This window comes from Nanorana parkeri, unplaced genomic scaffold (genome assembly GCF_000935625.1).
Source record: "Nanorana parkeri isolate BGI_ZX_2015 unplaced genomic scaffold, ASM93562v1 scaffold1736, whole genome shotgun sequence".
In the NCBI taxonomy this organism is placed as follows: domain Eukaryota; kingdom Metazoa; phylum Chordata; class Amphibia; order Anura; family Dicroglossidae; genus Nanorana; species Nanorana parkeri.
The window spans coordinates 1-9,289 of record NW_017308004.1 but is presented as its reverse complement, the minus strand read 5'-3'; positions in this window follow the sequence as shown (position 1 = coordinate 9,289).

Sequence of the window (9,289 nt, the reverse complement as noted above, 5' to 3'; positions counted from 1 at the left end):
CCTTGGGGGGGGGGGGGTGTTTCCCCTTAGTTTAGTGAATGAGGTGAAGCTTTAGTGAATGAGGTGAATTTTCCTTGCACATTATTCTTTGCAAAGTGAAGATGTACCCCAATTACCAAGCTAAAAAAAACATTTCCTTGCAAGGTGCAAATTCCCCATAGTCTATATGCTATGTAGTAACTATTACTGTCATCTTCACAGTAATTAGACCAACCTGCATATAGGATTTGAATGGACTTAGCCATTGATTTGAACGGAGGTTATTCTTTGCTTAAAACTTTCTGACCCACAACATAACTTTAAAGCCAATTTTCACCTTGCAGAGGTATTTTTGAAAAAACATATGCCAGCAATGTGCACCGAGTGTACATGAAACAGACAAATGCAGCTGTTGTGTAAGAACCCATAAACTTACTTTTTTGTTCGATTTCCTCTTCATCTCCTCATGTAAAAAAAGTCTGCCTGTATTTTGCAAGCTCCTTTTCATCTCTCCCATGTATTAGTATTCAGCGTGGCAGCCCCCCTTCCCTCCCAGACAGTGTATTGTCTGTAAAGGCAGAGCTCCTGTTTACTGTTTAGGTCACAATTAATAATAGGGAGGGAGAGAGCTATTTAAAGCCTAATTACCATCCAACCCTGGTGTCTGACTGATTTTCCCGTGGAGAAAATTTTGAATTTTTAGGCATAAGGCCTAACAAAAGGTTCATTAAAAAAACCAGGAAAGCCTAAATTTGAGTCATAAAAATGTGCACATGTATGCATCATCATTGCACCTCTTCATTACCACAATAAATGCTAATCACTTACAAAGGTGGAAATGGACTTTAAAGTTTCCTAGGTAGCATACATGCTTCTTATACGGGCTGATTTCTACATAAGCAGGTATTACAATAGATGTTGTCTTACACTGTAAAGATACTGGATGTTGATATGCATAGATTTTCCCCTGATTTCACTTAGTCATAAAAATTAGGTGTACTGTGGTGTATTATGCCTATATTGACAGCTTTTATATGTCAACAAACTGAAAGCTGAAAAGGAATTGTGAATGATTCACTGATCTTCAGAAACATTTGTAGAATAAGACAACTTTTTAAGGTCTATGAAAAGGGGTTTTCCTCTTTATTTATATATGAACTCAAGAGTGCAGCCACAGTAGAATATGCAAATACTATGTTGCACAGTTTGGCTCAATATTGTCCGGCATTTTCTTTTTTCAGGCAAAATTGTCATCTGTAAATAAAAAAATTTTGAAAAATAAATGTGAAACAAGACATTTTAGACACCTGTATGACATTACTATGAAAGCAGTTACCACAATGCTGTATTAGCTATTGAAAAATGCTAGTTGAAAAGCCAGGTGTCTCCATAATGAGTATATGACATGCCCCTCTTATGTGTAGTTATTCTCCTGATCCCCTGATGAGCTTGATACAATCTTGTCACGGACAAGAGCTCATTGTACCACATGAGGGGATTATCCCGTCACCGGTCGTTAATGAACTGAACAAACGTGACAGTATAATCCCATCATTGGTCGGGAAATTCAGTTCAGTTAGTCTTTCCACATAGCTGAGCTCCTCCATATCTATTATAGATAACAGCAAATAAATCCCCACAGTACATGTATGGAAACACTTTATATAGGCTGCCCTTCCTTAGATATTTTATATATAGGAATCAGTGTTATATGTTAAAATCTTATTGTTGTAATTCTTAACAATGTTTCCTCCCACTTTTGGAATTTTGTGCCCCTGCCTACTTTGGAGTATTGCCACTCTGTCTGTTCTATTCACAGTATTATAAAATACTTACAGAATCAAACTGGAAGAGTGTAAACACCTAATAGCAGCTGGAGCTGTGCAGATCTGAGAACTCAATTGAAACTCTTTATTAGAGTCCCTAAAGAGATAAAAGTTACTGTTAGATGATGAAACTCTGGAATACATAGAAACAGTTCTGGAACATGGAAATAGTTCTGGATAAACTGAGCCTTTAAAATGTATTATTTAATAATTCATAATGGAAATGCTGACTCATTACATAACTTTGCCAACATCAAAAGACTCCAATTTCTTTTGTTTGAGAACTTATGAGCAGTGCTTATGTACGTAAATGTGTTCCAAAGCAAATTCATGACTTTGAGATCACTAGCGTGCAGCCGCTCTATCTATTACATGGTATGTCAAAAGGAGAGTTGAATCTTATTGAATTAATATGAAAGGCTTATTTACTTGTCATGTAATACATGTCAATGCACATCCCCATTCTATAAAGTAACCACTCTGTGGTCTAATGACAGGCTCAATGAACCATAGGTTACTGCAGTCTATAAATTACAATGTAACCATGTTATTTCCCAGAAAAGGATCATTAAATCAATGTCAGTTTTCCTAAGCCAGCATGCGGAGAGGATGGATGAGAAACCCACAGAATGAAGGATCTTAAGTAAATATTGCAAACAATGACGTTTCTAAGGTTAACACAGCAGTTTACTTAGATTGAGACAACTTTAATAAACCAGTCACCCTTCTTTATGATAGAAAACTGTCCATTTTAGTAAAAAATGCAGCTTTCAAAAAATGCAAATTACTATTACAGTATAATACCTTAATGTGTATTCTGTGACAAAGCTAAAAGTGTTTGTTTCTAAAAATAAGCAACTGTCAATAATAGTGACTACTAAATAGACATGTGCACAGTATAATAATTTGTTTCGAATTAAATGAATGAAAAGGTAAAAACCTTTTCATTAATTTCGTTTGATGAAGCAAATTATTATGCAGTTTCGAATTCGGAGACAACGAACCTCTGAATCTGAAAGTGCACATTAAAAAAACAGAATGCGTGTATATTGGACACCGGCACATTCAGTGCATGTATGCCGCCATCTTGGGCTCGGAGCGTATGACGTCGGTGTTGATGACATCATACACATGTATGGGCGCCGCCATCTTGGATGCAGCAAGATGGCGGTGCCCATACAAAATAAATTGCTATATGCCCAAATATGGTTTTTCGAATATTCGGGCATATAAGAATTTGTTTTTTCGGATTCGGACGAATGTCCAAATCAACAGAATTTTTTCATTTAGCAAGTTCGTCCGAATGCACATCTCTGTTACTAAATATTTTGTGGAGAGCCACCAGAAGGATGCTTCAGTGAGAAATGAGCCTCAGATGGTCAAAAACAACTAACCACACTTTAGACTGCGTCTGTGTCTTGGACAGCCGCTGACTATAAGGTGCTGCAGGTAAGTCTCTAACAATGGATTTACAAAGCAATACTTTTTTTCTCTTATGCAAAGCCTATCTGGCATCATAACAATATTTGGCTGTGCAAGAGTTAGGTCAGGTGGACAACGTTGGGGAAACCTTACTGCTGGAGATTCTAAGAGATGTAAGAAAACAGTGGTTGATTCATTGTATAGGCAAAAACACTCAACTGAGGTATAACCATGTTATATCAACTGCCTACATTTTCTAATAATCACTGTCAGTTGAGTGTTGTTACTGGGCGTTTATACACACTGTGTTTTTAAACTGGGGCTTGTGGCCCTGTGCATAGTTATTTGTAATTTAGAACAAGCTCAACTTGTAAGTAGGTCATAATTTAGACACTTTGATTACCGTTCATAAACACATGAAATTTAACAGACACAACTATGTTCAGCTACTTGTATGGCACGATACAGCTGAGACAACAGGGAAAACCAATTTTATATTGAATCCACAAGAAAATGTTTATCTGTTTCCAGAAAGGACCAGCAAAAACTATATGTAGTATAGACAGTTCTTAATTCCTTGGCAGGTGTGGACCACAACTTTGATTGGTTTATGGCCTGTGGGTTTACATAGTACACAGTCCTCGACATGTTTCTGTTCTTTTCTTCTTCTGCCAATATACCTGAAGTTTGGGTTTTTTGTTATATATTAGTTAGCCACTAAGAGGTATCACTTGACAATACCGTTTGCCTTCTCTAATAAGGTACATCACTTTTATTTTTTGCTTTCTACAGTTAATTAGCAATTAATGTAAAATATGATGAAAAATGCATTCTCTTAGGGGAGCTTTCATAGAAACTACATATCAAAATGATTTGCAAATCTGGGAATCCAGGCTGCTGAATTTACATGCAAATCTCACATTTTCCTTTAAAAGCTGAGCTCCCCTCCTAAGCCTCTCTGTTAGTTGTGAGGGTTCCCATCACATTAAAAACCAACAAGAGATGCAAGCAGTGGGACAAAGCTTTGCTTTTTAAGGAAGTCTAAAAATGCATTCTATATACAGTAAATGCAGCTGCCTTTTTCTTTGGTCCAATGGATCCTTCTGACATGTTGTTTTCACTTATGACAACAGTTGCTTATGTGTTTTCACCATATTTGCTCAGTTTGAATTGCCTAGGTTTGCGCCATCTTTACTTTAACGATCTTACAATGTTACATCTTTTAAAAACTGATATTTCTCTTATGAGTAGAGATAGGAGAAAAGAAAAGAAACCTTACAGGGTAGAAGTATGGAAAACGGACATTGCTCATGGTTTAAAAATGTATGCCCAGGTGCTGTCAACCTCATTATTTTTTGCCTGCCGGGTGAGTGACAAAACTGGAGAAAGCATGTGTAGATCTGGCAGTCACTAACTAGTATAACAATGGTAAGGATGACAATCAACTTCTATATCTCTATCCAGGTTCTGTTTTCTTCTTTGGGAGATCTCTATGGTTTATACTTATCATGTATTGGCTTTTTCCAAAGACATTACAAAGCTCTCCTATAGCAGGGACCCTTCCAAGTAGGAGTAAACACACAATATTCCTGCCATACCTAAACAGTGAGTCCTGGGGTTGCTAATGGCCAGTGATCAAGGAAGGGGGGGGGGGCTGTGTAGGTTTTGACTTGCTCACTAAGTTGAACTTTATTAAGGACTGTCAGGAACCAGATCTGAACCCAGGGCCTCTGCTGTAGTTGGCAGTGGTTCTTCCTGCTGAGCCACCTTAGAACCTTGGATATGTTCCTTTCCTGATCTCCTGTGTAATCCTCAGTTAAACCTAGTTTCTGCTGAACTCTGAACTCCTTGCTCCTCCCTTGAACTTCCTATTTAAGCCATGCCTCTGCACTTCCTGTTTGCCAGATTATTGTGCTCCTGCCAATATCTTGCTTCCTTGCTCCTCCTGTGATACAATCCGCTCATACTGCTACCCGTGTACCGACCTTTGGCTGCTGATTCACCGACTATTCTCATCATCTTCCACTTCATACCTGATACCATCGGCTACTGACCTCGACTTGATCTCTGACTACGCTTCTGCCTGCTCCTATACTACTACCGTCTGCTTGTGTACCAAACTTGGCCTGTTTGACTACGACTTTGCCTGCCGTTTCAGCTACTGGACTCCCCGCCTGATCCAGATCGTGACAAGGACATTTCGGGGAATTGGGGTGGCAGAGAAGCATGGGTAAGGTAAGTATAGGCTCATCAGGGTCCATACTTTGCCCTTCATGGACACAGTACAGATCCATTTAGCTCATGGAGAATCTAGCACACCTGATAGACCGATAATAATTAGGAGATAAGTCAAATCACTGGAATGTAATATATCAGTCCTGGGTGGACTTGCCTCTCATCTACATTTGTAAAAGATGACAATTGTAACTCTTTAATGTTAATATAAATGCCCTTGAATCCAATTATATAAAATGTTTTTTAACTGTAAAAACACAACTGTATTACCAGTACCAGCAAAGGGAAAGAATAGGATTCTAAAAACAAATGTTGTTTGACGGGGATTTATAAAAGCCCTTATAAATAACAGAGAACAGAGCTGGCCAATTCAGAATTGCATCAGAGGTATTCCCCACATGTTTTAAATGAAAATGGAGGAAAATACTACTCTAAATTGTTATATGATGAATGAATGGTCACCAAGAGAAAATCATGCAACAGCTTGCCAGTGAGAACAGTCACCAAGGATTTCTGAGTGTTAATCCATGTGAATGCACTGTAAGTTGGTGAAAAGGACAGAGTGCCAGTAGTGCGGATTGAACTAATAAAACAGTAAGTGGGAAATAGTGTAAAAGTTTATAGTGCACAATATATGCTTTATAGTGAGCCCTTACATAACAAGCATGCGGTTTTACAGGCCATATAATTTACAAAGTGCTTAGCGCCAAGGTTTTAATGTTCTACGAAGCCAAGAATAACAGCCATGAAAGGGAATTGAGACCATCACTGTTTATTATACCTATAAGCAGACTTCATCAGTTAAAACATTCTTAACAAAGACACAGGCAATCAGTGGGGCTGATTTGCAAAAAGTAAAGCAACAGAAAACTAAGCGAAAAGGAAACTGTTCGATTTAGCAACCAATCAAATTCCAAGTTTCAACAGAAAGGATAAACTTGATTGGTTGACAGCTTCACCTTTGCTCAAGTTTTAACCAATTTGGTGTCCATAGAAAGTATCTATCACTGATGTCACTCATACAGGCTAACAAATCAGAGCATATTTATAAATAGTTGCTATGGGAAACACTTTTAATTTCACCATACAATTGTTGGTTTGCTTGTTTTTAACTATTTCTGTAACATGAGACATTCCAGCCAGAACGGTATTATACAATGTAACGGTATATACAATGCTACGAACATTGTGAGGTGATTCACTGTGAAAAAAAGTCATAAAGTGAAAATTAGCTGTGCAACAAACATTTTGCTGCAGTTATGGCACAGAGATGGCCAAGCCTAGATTCCCTCCATGCTGTCCCAACTGTGTGCAGTGCCAGTACTCAGATTATTATTGTTATAGAGGATTTTTTATAGCACCAGCAGTTTGCGCAGCGCTTAGATGCACCTCATTGTATTAAAGTGATATCAAAGTCAAAAGGATTTTGAGCTATTTTAAATGCTGAAGAAATCACTTATAACGAATGTTCCTTGATGTTTAAAAGTTTTAGTTTCATGCAGAATCAGCCGGTCCCCTGAGCACTGGCCCTGATATTCTGTTTTAGAGTGACTCCTTTCTCAAGCAAAGTGATATGCAGTCACCCTTGTGTGTGATAGTAAACTTATTTAGTTGCTAATTCTTTGTTTACATCAGCCGGTGGCTAGATTCCATAGTCGGCAACAGAATGCAAACAATAGGAAGCAATAGCCAGCCTGCTGTTGGCTATTTCAAACTGCAATAGCCACTAGCAGGCTGGCTACTGAAACCCCACCCACTGAGCAGAGGAGCAGACTTGAGAGAGAACTTTCTCTCTCAGGTCCACTCCCCTGTTCACTGGGCAGGGTTTCAATAGCCAGCCTCCTATTGGCTATTGCATTTTGAAATAGCCAATAGGAGGCTGGCTATTGCAGCCACAAAGCAAGCAGAGCAGCAGACCTGAGAGAGAACTTTCTCTCTCAGGTCTGCTCCTCTTCTCAGTGGGTGGAGTTTCAATAGCTAGCCTGCTATTGGCTATTGCATTTTGCAATAGCCAATAGCAGGCTAGCTATTGCACCCTTCCACTGAGCAGGGGAGCTGAACTGATAGAGAACTTTCTCTCTCAAGTATGCTCCTCTGCTCAGAAAGCACTTTATTGGTAACTATACACATGAACGACCACGTTAGCCTGCCATTTTCTCAAAACATGAATGACGAACTACTGTTAGACCAGAACTCGAAGCTCATCTATTAACCAAGTATGAAGCATGGATAGAACGGTGGGATTTAATCTTTTAACTTGTCCATTGCCTTCTGGGTGGTATGGAGTTGTATGAGAGTTTTAGATGTGGCGGGGCTTGCCTAATGCTAAACACAATTGATTTGATTTACAAATTCTCTGCCCATATCTTGGTGAATTCTAGTAGGAAACCCACATTTTATAATAAAAACATTGAATATTCTGTCTGCAACAGCTCTTGCTTACTTGTTCTTAGTTGCATATGTGTGAGCAAATCTTGTAAAATGGTCTATCAGTTAGAAAACATGCTCATATCCACCTTTACATAACTCAAGATGAAGAAAGTCAATAGAAACCACCACAAAAGAATACATTTTTACAATATTACTTAAAGGAGCTTGGTTAAGCTTGTTTAAACGCTTATCTTCAAGTAAGTACACTGGCAAGTAATATAATGTTCAGTGTCACTTTGCATACCGGTCAAAAAAATATTTCTCTATATAGATTTACGGTCCATTCAGCTCCGTAGTGCCCCATCCCTCTTTTTTAATTCTTTAAACACTAGGGGGTCTATCTGTACATGTTCAAGATTCACACATTTCTAATTGACTCAATTGAAAAATGTGTAATCTTGGGTAAAAGTTGGGTGAATATTGTGCGGAAATATTAATAAATAGACCCCTAAGTGATAATACCTCTTTGGCAATGCCAGTCTAGAACCAGATTATGTTTTTCTTCTCAAAATCCCTTTATTGTGAAGGAAAAGCTTGGGCCATCGTCATCTGAGTATAGAAATATCAGAAGCCTCACCTTGAAGCTCATATTTTGCTGAAAACGTGTTTTGATTTTTGTACTTCCTTACTTTTTTCTGATGTTCTCTTTGGGGAATTTTGGCTACTCCTCTTTAATTCACCATTGTCTATTACTGAAGATGTACTGGCTATTGTCAAAGGACACAGCCAGGGCATTCTTTCCTTCTAATGTACTTGAAAAGCCTGAGTGGTGTTACTGATGACTCTGGGATCTACTTCCATTGTTGAATGTACTGTTCAGGACTCTGAAAGTACATCCACATCAATATTTCTTTTTCCGGCATGGTACGTAATAGTAAAGTTAAAGTTTGCCAATTCTGCAACTTCTCTTTTTTATTGCCAGCAGTTCATTCTATCATTACCAATAAACCATTGAAAGAATGGATGTTTACTTAATGACATCAATTTTGGGCACAAACTTCTTTTCACTTATGCTTGCATTACTTTGACGCTTATAAATGGCAAAATGCTCTACTAAGTGATACTCGTTGCAGCACACAGTTACCAATCTTGTATTAATACCACCTACATTTTGGAAGTCTACAGTATGGTATGCTCGCGATGCATCTGGTGTTGAACTGAATTCTGGACAACTGGTGGGCTATTCTATTATAACCTATTAATGATAACATAGCCTACAAAAAAGTTAAATGTAGTGACATTTATATGTGAAATGCAATAATTTGTTCTGTTGTGTTTTGATGCCTATGTGTGGCATGGATCTGCCTCAGTTTTGAGGGCACACAAACCTAATAAATAAATAAATGTAACAGGAAGATTAACCCTTTGTTACATCATCTTAGTAATATTCAGTGACA